Genomic DNA, 17,764 nt, shown 5'->3' on the forward strand with positions numbered 1-17,764 from the left:
ACTAGCCCACCCTCCCACCCAAAGAACAACTTCTTCTGCGCAGCTTGTTTTCTAGGCAGCAGCGCTATTGTGATGTCATCGGGGGGCATTGTGACAAGCCGCCAGTGTTCCGTCTCTTCATGTTGTGCACTGTTCAAACCGAAAATACATCAACAGGCAGGCTACAGAAAAGCTTACTAACAAAGGTTAGAGAGGGGCTTTCTCAGAGGGCTTTTTACAGTTTGTCTATTCCCAATTAGCCGGTTTAGTATACTTAATGAAAGTACTAATTCTTTCATAGGCCGCCCATTCTTAGTATTTGACGTTCAGGTAACAACAGGTAACTTTATTTGGAGTGGAAGCAGAGAGATAACACCAGATGCCAATTGTAGATCCTCTCACACCTGTGGTCACTGCAGCATCTGACTCCACTTTGTCCAAAAGGGATCTATTCCATTCAATTACACATGATCTAGATTAGACTGACAACAAGATACTGCACGGGACATAGCAGAGTTGGTGAAGTTGAGTGGTGATGAGTTTGCTATTTGGATGAATAAAGCAAGTAAAAAGTGTGTTAGATAAAAATTCATTTCAATTCGCTAATCGGGCTAATATGAATCAGGTGAATCGAGTTCTGCTTTTGGAAACTGGGTTAAGAAGGGGTGCACCGTTCCTGGAGGTACTGCAATACCAGGTCAATGCGTGGAGTGGACAGAGCAAGCTCTTTTTCCATCTCCCTGTTCTAAAAATCCATTTAATATATGGTCCCCAGATAGGGGACGTATCAGATATTAAACTGATAAGAACAGATACTACACTTGATCTTAGCCAAAAGGCCGAGAAGCGATAACCAGAATTGGTTTGGGCCTCGAGTGGCACCCTGGCCTATGCCGGACACATCTTAGGGAGAGAGAGCGAGAGGGAGACAAACCCACGCCTACACAAGACATTTTGTCACCCAAGCCAACCCTTGAAAAGGCTGCTTTGCAGAGCAAAAACAAGAAGAATGGTGCGTTTTGCAGCCGCCGCCCACTGCAATGAATCTGAATAACTCCTCCTTTAGGGCGCAAGCAACTCCCCTCCCCCTTGCAGTCTTTCCAATTCACGATACAAAAAGACGGACAGGACAGGTTGCCTGACTTTCCGTCACTGCCACCCTTTGCCATCCTTACCCGTAGAAAGCCCTTTCATCATCCCCAAACCCTAATCTTTTCCCTTTCCTTCCCAGCCCCCAAACCCTGCCCTCTGTACCTTTCTCACCACCCGCTTCCCTTCTCCTGTCATCCCCCTACCACCCGGGAAAAAAAGAGATTGCCCCCTCCTTCCACTAGCCCACCCTCCCACCCAAAGAACAACTTCTTCTGCGCAGCTTGTTTTCTAGGCAGCAGCGCTATTGTGATGTCATCGGGGGGCATTGTGACAAGCCGCCAGTGTTCCGTCTCTTCATGTTGTGCACTGTTCAAACCGAAAATACATCAACAGGCAGGCTACAGAAAAGCTTACTAACAAAGGTTAGAGAGGGGCTTTCTCAGAGGGCTTTTTACAGTTTGTCTATTCCCAATTAGCCGGTTTAGTATACTTAATGAAAGTACTAATTCTTTCATAGGCCGCCCATTCTTAGTATTTGACGTTCAGGTAACAACAGGTAACTTTATTTGGAGTGGAAGCAGAGAGATAACACCAGATGCCAATTGTAGATCCTCTCACACCTGTGGTCACTGCAGCATCTGACTCCACTTTGTCCAAAAGGGATCTATTCCATTCAATTACACATGATCTAGATTAGACTGACAACAAGATACTGCACGGGACATAGCAGAGTTGGTGAAGTTGAGTGGTGATGAGTTTGCTATTTGGATGAATAAAGCAAGTAAAAAGTGTGTTAGATAAAAATTCATTTCAATTCGCTAATCGGGCTAATATGAATCAGGTGAATCGAGTTCTGCTTTTGGAAACTGGGTTAAGAAGGGGTGCACCGTTCCTGGAGGTACTGCAATACCAGGTCAATGCGTGGAGTGGACAGAGCAAGCTCTTTTTCCATCTCCCTGTTCTAAAAATCCATTTAATATATGGTCCCCAGATAGGGGACGTATCAGATATTAAACTGATAAGAACAGATACTACACTTGATCTTAGCCAAAAGGCCGAGAAGCGATAACCAGAATTGGTTTGGGCCTCGAGTGGCACCCTGGCCTATGCCGGACACATCTTAGGGAGAGAGAGCGAGAGGGAGACAAACCCACGCCTACACAAGACATTTTGTCACCCAAGCCAACCCTTGAAAAGGCTGCTTTGCAGAGCAAAAACAAGAAGAATGGTGCGTTTTGCAGCCGCCGCCCACTGCAATGAATCTGAATAACTCCTCCTTTAGGGCGCAAGCAACTCCCCTCCCCCTTGCAGTCTTTCCAATTCACGATACAAAAAGACGGACAGGACAGGTTGCCTGACTTTCCGTCACTGCCACCCTTTGCCATCCTTACCCGTAGAAAGCCCTTTCATCATCCCCAAACCCTAATCTTTTCCCTTTCCTTCCCAGCCCCCAAACCCTGCCCTCTGTACCTTTCTCACCACCCGCTTCCCTTCTCCTGTCATCCCCCTACCACCCGGGAAAAAAAGAGATTGCCCCCTCCTTCCACTAGCCCACCCTCCCACCCAAAGAACAACTTCTTCTGCGCAGCTTGTTTTCTAGGCAGCAGCGCTATTGTGATGTCATCGGGGGGCATTGTGACAAGCCGCCAGTGTTCCGTCTCTTCATGTTGTGCACTGTTCAAACCGAAAATACATCAACAGGCAGGCTACAGAAAAGCTTACTAACAAAGGTTAGAGAGGGGCTTTCTCAGAGGGCTTTTTACAGTTTGTCTATTCCCAATTAGCCGGTTTAGTATACTTAATGAAAGTACTAATTCTTTCATAGGCCGCCCATTCTTAGTATTTGACGTTCAGGTAACAACAGGTAACTTTATTTGGAGTGGAAGCAGAGAGATAACACCAGATGCCAATTGTAGATCCTCTCACACCTGTGGTCACTGCAGCATCTGACTCCACTTTGTCCAAAAGGGATCTATTCCATTCAATTACACATGATCTAGATTAGACTGACAACAAGATACTGCACGGGACATAGCAGAGTTGGTGAAGTTGAGTGGTGATGAGTTTGCTATTTGGATGAATAAAGCAAGTAAAAAGTGTGTTAGATAAAAATTCATTTCAATTCGCTAATCGGGCTAATATGAATCAGGTGAATCGAGTTCTGCTTTTGGAAACTGGGTTAAGAAGGGGTGCACCGTTCCTGGAGGTACTGCAATACCAGGTCAATGCGTGGAGTGGACAGAGCAAGCTCTTTTTCCATCTCCCTGTTCTAAAAATCCATTTAATATATGGTCCCCAGATAGGGGACGTATCAGATATTAAACTGATAAGAACAGATACTACACTTGATCTTAGCCAAAAGGCCGAGAAGCGATAACCAGAATTGGTTTGGGCCTCGAGTGGCACCCTGGCCTATGCCGGACACATCTTAGGGAGAGAGAGCGAGAGGGAGACAAACCCACGCCTACACAAGACATTTTGTCACCCAAGCCAACCCTTGAAAAGGCTGCTTTGCAGAGCAAAAACAAGAAGAATGGTGCGTTTTGCAGCTGCCGCCCACTGCAATGAATCTGAATAACTCCTCCTTTAGGGCGCAAGCAACTCCCCTCCCCCTTGCAGTCTTTCCAATTCACGATACAAAAAGACGGACAGGACAGGTTGCCTGACTTTCCGTCACTGCCACCCTTTGCCATCCTTACCCGTAGAAAGCCCTTTCATCATCCCCAAACCCTAATCTTTTCCCTTTCCTTCCCAGCCCCCAAACCCTGCCCTCTGTACCTTTCTCACCACCCGCTTCCCTTCTCCTGTCATCCCCCTACCACCCGGGAAAAAAAGAGATTGCCCCCTCCTTCCACTAGCCCACCCTCCCACCCAAAGAACAACTTCTTCTGCGCAGCTTGTTTTCTAGGCAGCAGCGCTATTGTGATGTCATCGGGGGGCATTGTGACAAGCCGCCAGTGTTCCGTCTCTTCATGTTGTGCACTGTTCAAACCGAAAATACATCAACAGGCAGGCTACAGAAAAGCTTACTAACAAAGGTTAGAGAGGGGCTTTCTCAGAGGGCTTTTTACAGTTTGTCTATTCCCAATTAGCCGGTTTAGTATACTTAATGAAAGTACTAATTCTTTCATAGGCCGCCCATTCTTAGTATTTGACGTTCAGGTAACAACAGGTAACTTTATTTGGAGTGGAAGCAGAGAGATAACACCAGATGCCAATTGTAGATCCTCTCACACCTGTGGTCACTGCAGCATCTGACTCCACTTTGTCCAAAAGGGATCTATTCCATTCAATTACACATGATCTAGATTAGACTGACAACAAGATACTGCACGGGACATAGCAGAGTTGGTGAAGTTGAGTGGTGATGAGTTTGCTATTTGGATGAATAAAGCAAGTAAAAAGTGTGTTAGATAAAAATTCATTTCAATTCGCTAATCGGGCTAATATGAATCAGGTGAATCGAGTTCTGCTTTTGGAAACTGGGTTAAGAAGGGGTGCACCGTTCCTGGAGGTACTGCAATACCAGGTCAATGCGTGGAGTGGACAGAGCAAGCTCTTTTTCCATCTCCCTGTTCTAAAAATCCATTTAATATATGGTCCCCAGATAGGGGACGTATCAGATATTAAACTGATAAGAACAGATACTACACTTGATCTTAGCCAAAAGGCCGAGAAGCGATAACCAGAATTGGTTTGGGCCTCGAGTGGCACCCTGGCCTATGCCGGACACATCTTAGGGAGAGAGAGCGAGAGGGAGACAAACCCACGCCTACACAAGACATTTTGTCACCCAAGCCAACCCTTGAAAAGGCTGCTTTGCAGAGCAAAAACAAGAAGAATGGTGCGTTTTGCAGCCGCCGCCCACTGCAATGAATCTGAATAACTCCTCCTTTAGGGCGCAAGCAACTCCCCTCCCCCTTGCAGTCTTTCCAATTCACGATACAAAAAGACGGACAGGACAGGTTGCCTGACTTTCCGTCACTGCCACCCTTTGCCATCCTTACCCGTAGAAAGCCCTTTCATCATCCCCAAACCCTAATCTTTTCCCTTTCCTTCCCAGCCCCCAATCCCTGCCCTCTGTACCTTTCTCACCACCCGCTTCCCTTCTCCTGTCATCCCCCTACCACCCGGGAAAAAAAGAGATTGCCCCCTCCTTCCACTAGCCCACCCTCCCACCCAAAGAACAACTTCTTCTGCGCAGCTTGTTTTCTAGGCAGCAGCGCTATTGTGATGTCATCGGGGGGCATTGTGACAAGCCGCCAGTGTTCCGTCTCTTCATGTTGTGCACTGTTCAAACCGAAAATACATCAACAGGCAGGCTACAGAAAAGCTTACTAACAAAGGTTAGAGAGGGGCTTTCTCAGAGGGCTTTTTACAGTTTGTCTATTCCCAATTAGCCGGTTTAGTATACTTAATGAAAGTACTAATTCTTTCATAGGCCGCCCATTCTTAGTATTTGACGTTCAGGTAACAACAGGTAACTTTATTTGGAGTGGAAGCAGAGAGATAACACCAGATGCCAATTGTAGATCCTCTCACACCTGTGGTCACTGCAGCATCTGACTCCACTTTGTCCAAAAGGGATCTATTCCATTCAATTACACATGATCTAGATTAGACTGACAACAAGATACTGCACGGGACATAGCAGAGTTGGTGAAGTTGAGTGGTGATGAGTTTGCTATTTGGATGAATAAAGCAAGTAAAAAGTGTGTTAGATAAAAATTCATTTCAATTCGCTAATCGGGCTAATATGAATCAGGTGAATCGAGTTCTGCTTTTGGAAACTGGGTTAAGAAGGGGTGCACCGTTCCTGGAGGTACTGCAATACCAGGTCAATGCGTGGAGTGGACAGAGCAAGCTCTTTTTCCATCTCCCTGTTCTAAAAATCCATTTAATATATGGTCCCCAGATAGGGGACGTATCAGATATTAAACTGATAAGAACAGATTTTTGATTTAATGAAGCTTTCCAAAGCACCGCAAAAATGCATGACCGAAGTCACACCAAAAACAGTGCAAAGGCTAGGATTCGTGTGGACCCCTCCGTGAGAAGAGGATCCCCAAAAATCAACCCCGTCCCTCCGAGCCAGAAGGCCACAGCGAGGGTCAGGGATCTTCGGTGCTCCCCCAAGCCGAAGCCTGGTTGAGCCTTGTTGTTGCTCCCAGCGTCCACCGAGGCATCTTACCCAAGTGGAGTAGGGAGCTACTAGTCGTTGGTTTCGCAGTCGAGACTGCCCGGACCGTCAACCGGTGTTGGTTTCTCAGCCCAAGGCTGACCGGACCTCCAACCGGGTGTTGGTTTCTCAGCCCAAGGCTGACCGGACCTCCAACCGGGTGTTGGTTTCTCAGCCCAAGGCTAACCGGACCTCCAACCGGGTGTTGGTTTCTCAGCCAAAGCTGACCCGGACCTCCAACCGGGTGTTGGTTTCTCAGCCCAAAGCTGACCGGACCTCCGACCGGGATTATAAAAATTTCCCTTCTTAGCCAGAAGGCCGGGATAGGGCAATATGCTTGGAAAGTATGAATAGGCAAGGCACGGCGTGCGACAGAGTCTGAGGCTTACCAGGGTCCCAACCTAGCAAGTTCAGACTCCCTCCAGGGTGTCCATTCCTGGGGCACATTGCACCATAACCCCCACACTTACTCAGTCTAATAGCCTCGATCCTGGTAGGGCCATGGTTTCCTCTAGATGGATATACTATCCTCCCAAAGTACTAACAAGCGCAACCTTCCAGTGTGCATTGCATCATTGTACTAAGGTGGCCGGAGCCTTAAACCACCTTTTCGAAAGATACTACACTTGATCTTAGCCAAAAGGCCGAGAAGCGATAACCAGAATTGGTTTGGGCCTCGAGTGGCACCCTGGCCTATGCCGGACACATCTTAGGGAGAGAGAGCGAGAGGGAGACAAACCCACGCCTACACAAGACATTTTGTCACCCAAGCCAACCCTTGAAAAGGCTGCTTTGCAGAGCAAAAACAAGAAGAATGGTGCGTTTTGCAGCCGCCGCCCACTGCAATGAATCTGAATAACTCCTCCTTTAGGGCGCAAGCAACTCCCCTCCCCCTTGCAGTCTTTCCAATTCACGATACAAAAAGACGGACAGGACAGGTTGCCTGACTTTCCGTCACTGCCACCCTTTGCCATCCTTACCCGTAGAAAGCCCTTTCATCATCCCCAAACCCTAATCTTTTCCCTTTCCTTCCCAGCCCCCAAACCCTGCCCTCTGTACCTTTCTCACCACCCGCTTCCCTTCTCCTGTCATCCCCCTACCACCCGGGAAAAAAAGAGATTGCCCCCTCCTTCCACTAGCCCACCCTCCCACCCAAAGAACAACTTCTTCTGCGCAGCTTGTTTTCTAGGCAGCAGCGCTATTGTGATGTCATCGGGGGGCATTGTGACAAGCCGCCAGTGTTCCGTCTCTTCATGTTGTGCACTGTTCAAACCGAAAATACATCAACAGGCAGGCTACAGAAAAGCTTACTAACAAAGGTTAGAGAGGGGCTTTCTCAGAGGGCTTTTTACAGTTTGTCTATTCCCAATTAGCCGGTTTAGTATACTTAATGAAAGTACTAATTCTTTCATAGGCCGCCCATTCTTAGTATTTGACGTTCAGGTAACAACAGGTAACTTTATTTGGAGTGGAAGCAGAGAGATAACACCAGATGCCAATTGTAGATCCTCTCACACCTGTGGTCACTGCAGCATCTGACTCCACTTTGTCCAAAAGGGATCTATTCCATTCAATTACACATGATCTAGATTAGACTGACAACAAGATACTGCACGGGACATAGCAGAGTTGGTGAAGTTGAGTGGTGATGAGTTTGCTATTTGGATGAATAAAGCAAGTAAAAAGTGTGTTAGATAAAAATTCATTTCAATTCGCTAATCGGGCTAATATGAATCAGGTGAATCGAGTTCTGCTTTTGGAAACTGGGTTAAGAAGGGGTGCACCGTTCCTGGAGGTACTGCAATACCAGGTCAATGCGTGGAGTGGACAGAGCAAGCTCTTTTTCCATCTCCCTGTTCTAAAAATCCATTTAATATATGGTCCCCAGATAGGGGACGTATCAGATATTAAACTGATAAGAACAGATACTACACTTGATCTTAGCCAAAAGGCCGAGAAGCGATAACCAGAATTGGTTTGGGCCTCGAGTGGCACCCTGGCCTATGCCGGACACATCTTAGGGAGAGAGAGCGAGAGGGAGACAAACCCACGCCTACACAAGACATTTTGTCACCCAAGCCAACCCTTGAAAAGGCTGCTTTGCAGAGCAAAAACAAGAAGAATGGTGCGTTTTGCAGCCGCCGCCCACTGCAATGAATCTGAATAACTCCTCCTTTAGGGCGCAAGCAACTCCCCTCCCCCTTGCAGTCTTTCCAATTCACGATACAAAAAGACGGACAGGACAGGTTGCCTGACTTTCCGTCACTGCCACCCTTTGCCATCCTTACCCGTAGAAAGCCCTTTCATCATCCCCAAACCCTAATCTTTTCCCTTTCCTTCCCAGCCCCCAAACCCTGCCCTCTGTACCTTTCTCACCACCCGCTTCCCTTCTCCTGTCATCCCCCTACCACCCGGGAAAAAAAGAGATTGCCCCCTCCTTCCACTAGCCCACCCTCCCACCCAAAGAACAACTTCTTCTGCGCAGCTTGTTTTCTAGGCAGCAGCGCTATTGTGATGTCATCGGGGGGCATTGTGACAAGCCGCCAGTGTTCCGTCTCTTCATGTTGTGCACTGTTCAAACCGAAAATACATCAACAGGCAGGCTACAGAAAAGCTTACTAACAAAGGTTAGAGAGGGGCTTTCTCAGAGGGCTTTTTACAGTTTGTCTATTCCCAATTAGCCGGTTTAGTATACTTAATGAAAGTACTAATTCTTTCATAGGCCGCCCATTCTTAGTATTTGACGTTCAGGTAACAACAGGTAACTTTATTTGGAGTGGAAGCAGAGAGATAACACCAGATGCCAATTGTAGATCCTCTCACACCTGTGGTCACTGCAGCATCTGACTCCACTTTGTCCAAAAGGGATCTATTCCATTCAATTACACATGATCTAGATTAGACTGACAACAAGATACTGCACGGGACATAGCAGAGTTGGTGAAGTTGAGTGGTGATGAGTTTGCTATTTGGATGAATAAAGCAAGTAAAAAGTGTGTTAGATAAAAATTCATTTCAATTCGCTAATCGGGCTAATATGAATCAGGTGAATCGAGTTCTGCTTTTGGAAACTGGGTTAAGAAGGGGTGCACCGTTCCTGGAGGTACTGCAATACCAGGTCAATGCGTGGAGTGGACAGAGCAAGCTCTTTTTCCATCTCCCTGTTCTAAAAATCCATTTAATATATGGTCCCCAGATAGGGGACGTATCAGATATTAAACTGATAAGAACAGATACTACACTTGATCTTAGCCAAAAGGCCGAGAAGCGATAACCAGAATTGGTTTGGGCCTCGAGTGGCACCCTGGCCTATGCCGGACACATCTTAGGGAGAGAGAGCGAGAGGGAGACAAACCCACGCCTACACAAGACATTTTGTCACCCAAGCCAACCCTTGAAAAGGCTGCTTTGCAGAGCAAAAACAAGAAGAATGGTGCGTTTTGCAGCCGCCGCCCACTGCAATGAATCTGAATAACTCCTCCTTTAGGGCGCAAGCAACTCCCCTCCCCCTTGCAGTCTTTCCAATTCACGATACAAAAAGACGGACAGGACAGGTTGCCTGACTTTCCGTCACTGCCACCCTTTGCCATCCTTACCCGTAGAAAGCCCTTTCATCATCCCCAAACCCTAATCTTTTCCCTTTCCTTCCCAGCCCCCAAACCCTGCCCTCTGTACCTTTCTCACCACCCGCTTCCCTTCTCCTGTCATCCCCCTACCACCCGGGAAAAAAAGAGATTGCCCCCTCCTTCCACTAGCCCACCCTCCCACCCAAAGAACAACTTCTTCTGCGCAGCTTGTTTTCTAGGCAGCAGCGCTATTGTGATGTCATCGGGGGGCATTGTGACAAGCCGCCAGTGTTCCGTCTCTTCATGTTGTGCACTGTTCAAACCGAAAATACATCAACAGGCAGGCTACAGAAAAGCTTACTAACAAAGGTTAGAGAGGGGCTTTCTCAGAGGGCTTTTTACAGTTTGTCTATTCCCAATTAGCCGGTTTAGTATACTTAATGAAAGTACTAATTCTTTCATAGGCCGCCCATTCTTAGTATTTGACGTTCAGGTAACAACAGGTAACTTTATTTGGAGTGGAAGCAGAGAGATAACACCAGATGCCAATTGTAGATCCTCTCACACCTGTGGTCACTGCAGCATCTGACTCCACTTTGTCCAAAAGGGATCTATTCCATTCAATTACACATGATCTAGATTAGACTGACAACAAGATACTGCACGGGACATAGCAGAGTTGGTGAAGTTGAGTGGTGATGAGTTTGCTATTTGGATGAATAAAGCAAGTAAAAAGTGTGTTAGATAAAAATTCATTTCAATTCGCTAATCGGGCTAATATGAATCAGGTGAATCGAGTTCTGCTTTTGGAAACTGGGTTAAGAAGGGGTGCACCGTTCCTGGAGGTACTGCAATACCAGGTCAATGCGTGGAGTGGACAGAGCAAGCTCTTTTTCCATCTCCCTGTTCTAAAAATCCATTTAATATATGGTCCCCAGATAGGGGACGTATCAGATATTAAACTGATAAGAACAGATACTACACTTGATCTTAGCCAAAAGGCCGAGAAGCGATAACCAGAATTGGTTTGGGCCTCGAGTGGCACCCTGGCCTATGCCGGACACATCTTAGGGAGAGAGAGCGAGAGGGAGACAAACCCACGCCTACACAAGACATTTTGTCACCCAAGCCAACCCTTGAAAAGGCTGCTTTGCAGAGCAAAAACAAGAAGAATGGTGCGTTTTGCAGCCGCCGCCCACTGCAATGAATCTGAATAACTCCTCCTTTAGGGCGCAAGCAACTCCCCTCCCCCTTGCAGTCTTTCCAATTCACGATACAAAAAGACGGACAGGACAGGTTGCCTGACTTTCCGTCACTGCCACCCTTTGCCATCCTTACCCGTAGAAAGCCCTTTCATCATCCCCAAACCCTAATCTTTTCCCTTTCCTTCCCAGCCCCCAAACCCTGCCCTCTGTACCTTTCTCACCACCCGCTTCCCTTCTCCTGTCATCCCCCTACCACCCGGGAAAAAAAGAGATTGCCCCCTCCTTCCACTAGCCCACCCTCCCACCCAAAGAACAACTTCTTCTGCGCAGCTTGTTTTCTAGGCAGCAGCGCTATTGTGATGTCATCGGGGGGCATTGTGACAAGCCGCCAGTGTTCCGTCTCTTCATGTTGTGCACTGTTCAAACCGAAAATACATCAACAGGCAGGCTACAGAAAAGCTTACTAACAAAGGTTAGAGAGGGGCTTTCTCAGAGGGCTTTTTACAGTTTGTCTATTCCCAATTAGCCGGTTTAGTATACTTAATGAAAGTACTAATTCTTTCATAGGCCGCCCATTCTTAGTATTTGACGTTCAGGTAACAACAGGTAACTTTATTTGGAGTGGAAGCAGAGAGATAACACCAGATGCCAATTGTAGATCCTCTCACACCTGTGGTCACTGCAGCATCTGACTCCACTTTGTCCAAAAGGGATCTATTCCATTCAATTACACATGATCTAGATTAGACTGACAACAAGATACTGCACGGGACATAGCAGAGTTGGTGAAGTTGAGTGGTGATGAGTTTGCTATTTGGATGAATAAAGCAAGTAAAAAGTGTGTTAGATAAAAATTCATTTCAATTCGCTAATCGGGCTAATATGAATCAGGTGAATCGAGTTCTGCTTTTGGAAACTGGGTTAAGAAGGGGTGCACCGTTCCTGGAGGTACTGCAATACCAGGTCAATGCGTGGAGTGGACAGAGCAAGCTCTTTTTCCATCTCCCTGTTCTAAAAATCCATTTAATATATGGTCCCCAGATAGGGGACGTATCAGATATTAAACTGATAAGAACAGATACTACACTTGATCTTAGCCAAAAGGCCGAGAAGCGATAACCAGAATTGGTTTGGGCCTCGAGTGGCACCCTGGCCTATGCCGGACACATCTTAGGGAGAGAGAGCGAGAGGGAGACAAACCCACGCCTACACAAGACATTTTGTCACCCAAGCCAACCCTTGAAAAGGCTGCTTTGCAGAGCAAAAACAAGAAGAATGGTGCGTTTTGCAGCCGCCGCCCACTGCAATGAATCTGAATAACTCCTCCTTTAGGGCGCAAGCAACTCCCCTCCCCCTTGCAGTCTTTCCAATTCACGATACAAAAAGACGGACAGGACAGGTTGCCTGACTTTCCGTCACTGCCACCCTTTGCCATCCTTACCCGTAGAAAGCCCTTTCATCATCCCCAAACCCTAATCTTTTCCCTTTCCTTCCCAGCCCCCAAACCCTGCCCTCTGTACCTTTCTCACCACCCGCTTCCCTTCTCCTGTCATCCCCCTACCACCCGGGAAAAAAAGAGATTGCCCCCTCCTTCCACTAGCCCACCCTCCCACCCAAAGAACAACTTCTTCTGCGCAGCTTGTTTTCTAGGCAGCAGCGCTATTGTGATGTCATCGGGGGGCATTGTGACAAGCCGCCAGTGTTCCGTCTCTTCATGTTGTGCACTGTTCAAACCGAAAATACATCAACAGGCAGGCTACAGAAAAGCTTACTAACAAAGGTTAGAGAGGGGCTTTCTCAGAGGGCTTTTTACAGTTTGTCTATTCCCAATTAGCCGGTTTAGTATACTTAATGAAAGTACTAATTCTTTCATAGGCCGCCCATTCTTAGTATTTGACGTTCAGGTAACAACAGGTAACTTTATTTGGAGTGGAAGCAGAGAGATAACACCAGATGCCAATTGTAGATCCTCTCACACCTGTGGTCACTGCAGCATCTGACTCCACTTTGTCCAAAAGGGATCTATTCCATTCAATTACACATGATCTAGATTAGACTGACAACAAGATACTGCACGGGACATAGCAGAGTTGGTGAAGTTGAGTGGTGATGAGTTTGCTATTTGGATGAATAAAGCAAGTAAAAAGTGTGTTAGATAAAAATTCATTTCAATTCGCTAATCGGGCTAATATGAATCAGGTGAATCGAGTTCTGCTTTTGGAAACTGGGTTAAGAAGGGGTGCACCGTTCCTGGAGGTACTGCAATACCAGGTCAATGCGTGGAGTGGACAGAGCAAGCTCTTTTTCCATCTCCCTGTTCTAAAAATCCATTTAATATATGGTCCCCAGATAGGGGACGTATCAGATATTAAACTGATAAGAACAGATACTACACTTGATCTTAGCCAAAAGGCCGAGAAGCGATAACCAGAATTGGTTTGGGCCTCGAGTGGCACCCTGGCCTATGCCGGACACATCTTAGGGAGAGAGAGCGAGAGGGAGACAAACCCACGCCTACACAAGACATTTTGTCACCCAAGCCAACCCTTGAAAAGGCTGCTTTGCAGAGCAAAAACAAGAAGAATGGTGCGTTTTGCAGCCGCCGCCCACTGCAATGAATCTGAATAACTCCTCCTTTAGGGCGCAAGCAACTCCCCTCCCCCTTGCAGTCTTTCCAATTCACGATACAAAAAGACGGACAGGACAGGTTGCCTGACTTTCCGTCACTGCCACCCTTTGCCATCCTTACCCGTAGAAAGCCCTTTCATCATCCCCAAACCCTAATCTTTTCCCTTTCCTTCCCAGCCCCCAAACCCTGCCCTCTGTACCTTTCTCACCACCCGCTTCCCTTCTCCTGTCATCCCCCTACCACCCGGGAAAAAAAGAGATTGCCCCCTCCTTCCACTAGCCCACCCTCCCACCCAAAGAACAACTTCTTCTGCGCAGCTTGTTTTCTAGGCAGCAGCGCTATTGTGATGTCATCGGGGGGCATTGTGACAAGCCGCCAGTGTTCCGTCTCTTCATGTTGTGCACTGTTCAAACCGAAAATACATCAACAGGCAGGCTACAGAAAAGCTTACTAACAAAGGTTAGAGAGGGGCTTTCTCAGAGGGCTTTTTACAGTTTGTCTATTCCCAATTAGCCGGTTTAGTATACTTAATGAAAGTACTAATTCTTTCATAGGCCGCCCATTCTTAGTATTTGACGTTCAGGTAACAACAGGTAACTTTATTTGGAGTGGAAGCAGAGAGATAACACCAGATGCCAATTGTAGATCCTCTCACACCTGTGGTCACTGCAGCATCTGACTCCACTTTGTCCAAAAGGGATCTATTCCATTCAATTACACATGATCTAGATTAGACTGACAACAAGATACTGCACGGGACATAGCAGAGTTGGTGAAGTTGAGTGGTGATGAGTTTGCTATTTGGATGAATAAAGCAAGTAAAAAGTGTGTTAGATAAAAATTCATTTCAATTCGCTAATCGGGCTAATATGAATCAGGTGAATCGAGTTCTGCTTTTGGAAACTGGGTTAAGAAGGGGTGCACCGTTCCTGGAGGTACTGCAATACCAGGTCAATGCGTGGAGTGGACAGAGCAAGCTCTTTTTCCATCTCCCTGTTCTAAAAATCCATTTAATATATGGTCCCCAGATAGGGGACGTATCAGATATTAAACTGATAAGAACAGATACTACACTTGATCTTAGCCAAAAGGCCGAGAAGCGATAACCAGAATTGGTTTGGGCCTCGAGTGGCACCCTGGCCTATGCCGGACACATCTTAGGGAGAGAGAGCGAGAGGGAGACAAACCCACGCCTACACAAGACATTTTGTCACCCAAGCCAACCCTTGAAAAGGCTGCTTTGCAGAGCAAAAACAAGAAGAATGGTGCGTTTTGCAGCCGCCGCCCACTGCAATGAATCTGAATAACTCCTCCTTTAGGGCGCAAGCAACTCCCCTCCCCCTTGCAGTCTTTCCAATTCACGATACAAAAAGACGGACAGGACAGGTTGCCTGACTTTCCGTCACTGCCACCCTTTGCCATCCTTACCCGTAGAAAGCCCTTTCATCATCCCCAAACCCTAATCTTTTCCCTTTCCTTCCCAGCCCCCAAACCCTGCCCTCTGTACCTTTCTCACCACCCGCTTCCCTTCTCCTGTCATCCCCCTACCACCCGGGAAAAAAAGAGATTGCCCCCTCCTTCCACTAGCCCACCCTCCCACCCAAAGAACAACTTCTTTTGCGCAGCTTGTTTTCTAGGCAGCAGCGCTATTGTGATGTCATCGGGGGGCATTGTGACAAGCCGCCAGTGTTCCGTCTCTTCATGTTGTGCACTGTTCAAACCGAAAATACATCAACAGGCAGGCTACAGAAAAGCTTACTAACAAAGGTTAGAGAGGGGCTTTCTCAGAGGGCTTTTTACAGTTTGTCTATTCCCAATTAGCCGGTTTAGTATACTTAATGAAAGTACTAATTCTTTCATAGGCCGCCCATTCTTAGTATTTGACGTTCAGGTAACAACAGGTAACTTTATTTGGAGTGGAAGCAGAGAGATAACACCAGATGCCAATTGTAGATCCTCTCACACCTGTGGTCACTGCAGCATCTGACTCCACTTTGTCCAAAAGGGATCTATTCCATTCAATTACACATGATCTAGATTAGACTGACAACAAGATACTGCACGGGACATAGCAGAGTTGGTGAAGTTGAGTGGTGATGAGTTTGCTATTTGGATGAATAAAGCAAGTAAAAAGTGTGTTAGATAAAAATTCATTTCAATTCGCTAATCGGGCTAATATGAATCAGGTGAATCGAGTTCTGCTTTTGGAAACTGGGTTAAGAAGGGGTGCACCGTTCCTGGAGGTACTGCAATACCAGGTCAATGCGTGGAGTGGACAGAGCAAGCTCTTTTTCCATCTCCCTGTTCTAAAAATCCATTTAATATATGGTCCCCAGATAGGGGACGTATCAGATATTAAACTGATAAGAACAGATACTACACTTGATCTTAGCCAAAAGGCCGAGAAGCGATAACCAGAATTGGTTTGGGCCTCGAGTGGCACCCTGGCCTATGCCGGACACATCTTAGGGAGAGAGAGCGAGAGGGAGACAAACCCACGCCTACACAAGACATTTTGTCACCCAAGCCAACCCTTGAAAAGGCTGCTTTGCAGAGCAAAAACAAGAAGAATGGTGCGTTTTGCAGCCGCCGCCCACTGCAATGAATCTGAATAACTCCTCCTTTAGGGCGCAAGCAACTCCCCTCCCCCTTGCAGTCTTTCCAATTCACGATACAAAAAGACGGACAGGACAGGTTGCCTGACTTTCCGTCACTGCCACCCTTTGCCATCCTTACCCGTAGAAAGCCCTTTCATCATCCCCAAACCCTAATCTTTTCCCTTTCCTTCCCAGCCCCCAAACCCTGCCCTCTGTACCTTTCTCACCACCCGCTTCCCTTCTCCTGTCATCCCCCTACCACCCGGGAAAAAAAGAGATTGCCCCCTCCTTCCACTAGCCCACCCTCCCACCCAAAGAACAACTTCTTCTGCGCAGCTTGTTTTCTAGGCAGCAGCGCTATTGTGATGTCATCGGGGGGCATTGTGACAAGCCGCCAGTGTTCCGTCTCTTCATGTTGTGCACTGTTCAAACCGAAAATACGTCAACAGGCAGGCTACAGAAAAGCTTACTAACAAAGGTTAGAGAGGGGCTTTCTCAGAGGGCTTTTTACAGTTTGTCTATTCCCAATTAGCCGGTTTAGTATACTTAATGAAAGTACTAATTCTTTCATAGGCCGCCCATTCTTAGTATTTGACGTTCAGGTAACAACAGGTAACTTTATTTGGAGTGGAAGCAGAGAGATAACACCAGATGCCAATTGTAGATCCTCTCACACCTGTGGTCACTGCAGCATCTGACTCCACTTTGTCCAAAAGGGATCTATTCCATTCAATTACACATGATCTAGATTAGACTGACAACAAGATACTGCACGGGACATAGCAGAGTTGGTGAAGTTGAGTGGTGATGAGTTTGCTATTTGGATGAATAAAGCAAGTAAAAAGTGTGTTAGATAAAAATTCATTTCAATTCGCTAATCGGGCTAATATGAATCAGGTGAATCGAGTTCTGCTTTTGGAAACTGGGTTAAGAAGGGGTGCACCGTTCCTGGAGGTACTGCAATACCAGGTCAATGCGTGGAGTGGACAGAGCAAGCTCTTTTTCCATCTCCCTGTTCTAAAAATCCATTTAATATATGGTCCCCAGATAGGGGACGTATCAGATATTAAACTGATAAGAACAGATTTTTTGATTTAACAGCATCTTTATTATCCTGCACTACTCACAAATAGGTAACAAACCGTGTACAGTGCCGCAGCCCCGTACACACAGAAATATACAATCCTTCTTACATAGCCATAGAGTACGACGCACTAAACTATACATCACACTCCTATGCTTATCCATAACACTCAAGCTGAAAGAAAAAGTTAGACAATAAATAACGACGAACCGGCGATTGGGGGATGGGGGTAGGGGAAAAGGGGGATAGGGTGGGGAAATCACAGGCCCGAAGCTTTATTGAAAGACGCACATAACGGGAAAAGGAGGGAGGGGGCATGGAAGAGGTCTAAACCTCCTCCTCGGCGCTGTCGTCCGGACTGTCCATGATGGAATAGTCTCTGAGCAGGCTGTGGATCAGCCTGCGGCAATCCTGGATAGACATCCTCTCCCTC

General features: G+C 46.9%; 12 non-coding genes and 2 pseudogenes across 12 annotated transcripts; all 14 read right to left on the reverse strand.

The window, feature by feature from the left end:
- Positions 1-639: 639 nt before the first annotated feature.
- Positions 640-830, reverse strand: LOC142260111 (U2 spliceosomal RNA). The gene has a single exon (XR_012728438.1). It is a non-coding gene; the product is annotated as a U2 spliceosomal RNA (small nuclear RNA).
- Positions 831-1,947: 1,117 nt separating this feature from the next.
- On the reverse strand, positions 1,948-2,138 carry LOC142260112 (U2 spliceosomal RNA). The gene has a single exon (XR_012728439.1). It is a non-coding gene; the product is annotated as a U2 spliceosomal RNA (small nuclear RNA).
- Positions 2,139-3,255: 1,117 nt separating this feature from the next.
- Positions 3,256-3,446, reverse strand: LOC142260114 (U2 spliceosomal RNA). Its single transcript, XR_012728441.1, has one exon. It is a non-coding gene; the product is annotated as a U2 spliceosomal RNA (small nuclear RNA).
- A 1,117-nt stretch (positions 3,447-4,563) lies between these two features.
- LOC142260115 (U2 spliceosomal RNA) lies at positions 4,564-4,754 on the reverse strand. Its single transcript, XR_012728442.1, has one exon. It is a non-coding gene; the product is annotated as a U2 spliceosomal RNA (small nuclear RNA).
- A 1,117-nt stretch (positions 4,755-5,871) lies between these two features.
- On the reverse strand, positions 5,872-6,067 carry LOC142260287 (U2 spliceosomal RNA). The gene has a single exon (XR_012728596.1). It is a non-coding gene; the product is annotated as a U2 spliceosomal RNA (small nuclear RNA).
- A 697-nt stretch (positions 6,068-6,764) lies between these two features.
- LOC142260332 (U2 spliceosomal RNA) lies at positions 6,765-6,906 on the reverse strand (annotated as a pseudogene).
- A 1,117-nt stretch (positions 6,907-8,023) lies between these two features.
- On the reverse strand, positions 8,024-8,214 carry LOC142260116 (U2 spliceosomal RNA). Its single transcript, XR_012728443.1, has one exon. It is a non-coding gene; the product is annotated as a U2 spliceosomal RNA (small nuclear RNA).
- Positions 8,215-9,331: 1,117 nt separating this feature from the next.
- LOC142260117 (U2 spliceosomal RNA) lies at positions 9,332-9,522 on the reverse strand. Its single transcript, XR_012728444.1, has one exon. It is a non-coding gene; the product is annotated as a U2 spliceosomal RNA (small nuclear RNA).
- Positions 9,523-10,639: 1,117 nt separating this feature from the next.
- Positions 10,640-10,830, reverse strand: LOC142260119 (U2 spliceosomal RNA). Its single transcript, XR_012728445.1, has one exon. It is a non-coding gene; the product is annotated as a U2 spliceosomal RNA (small nuclear RNA).
- A 1,117-nt stretch (positions 10,831-11,947) lies between these two features.
- Positions 11,948-12,138, reverse strand: LOC142260120 (U2 spliceosomal RNA). The gene has a single exon (XR_012728446.1). It is a non-coding gene; the product is annotated as a U2 spliceosomal RNA (small nuclear RNA).
- A 1,117-nt stretch (positions 12,139-13,255) lies between these two features.
- LOC142260121 (U2 spliceosomal RNA) lies at positions 13,256-13,446 on the reverse strand. Its single transcript, XR_012728447.1, has one exon. It is a non-coding gene; the product is annotated as a U2 spliceosomal RNA (small nuclear RNA).
- A 1,117-nt stretch (positions 13,447-14,563) lies between these two features.
- LOC142260122 (U2 spliceosomal RNA) lies at positions 14,564-14,754 on the reverse strand. The gene has a single exon (XR_012728448.1). It is a non-coding gene; the product is annotated as a U2 spliceosomal RNA (small nuclear RNA).
- A 1,117-nt stretch (positions 14,755-15,871) lies between these two features.
- LOC142260123 (U2 spliceosomal RNA) lies at positions 15,872-16,062 on the reverse strand. The gene has a single exon (XR_012728449.1). It is a non-coding gene; the product is annotated as a U2 spliceosomal RNA (small nuclear RNA).
- Positions 16,063-17,179: 1,117 nt separating this feature from the next.
- LOC142260293 (U2 spliceosomal RNA) lies at positions 17,180-17,384 on the reverse strand (annotated as a pseudogene).
- Positions 17,385-17,764: the final 380 nt, after the last annotated feature.

Source organism: Anomaloglossus baeobatrachus (assembly GCF_048569485.1).
Source record: "Anomaloglossus baeobatrachus isolate aAnoBae1 chromosome 9 unlocalized genomic scaffold, aAnoBae1.hap1 SUPER_9_unloc_5, whole genome shotgun sequence".
Classification (NCBI taxonomy): Eukaryota; Metazoa; Chordata; class Amphibia; order Anura; family Aromobatidae; genus Anomaloglossus; species Anomaloglossus baeobatrachus.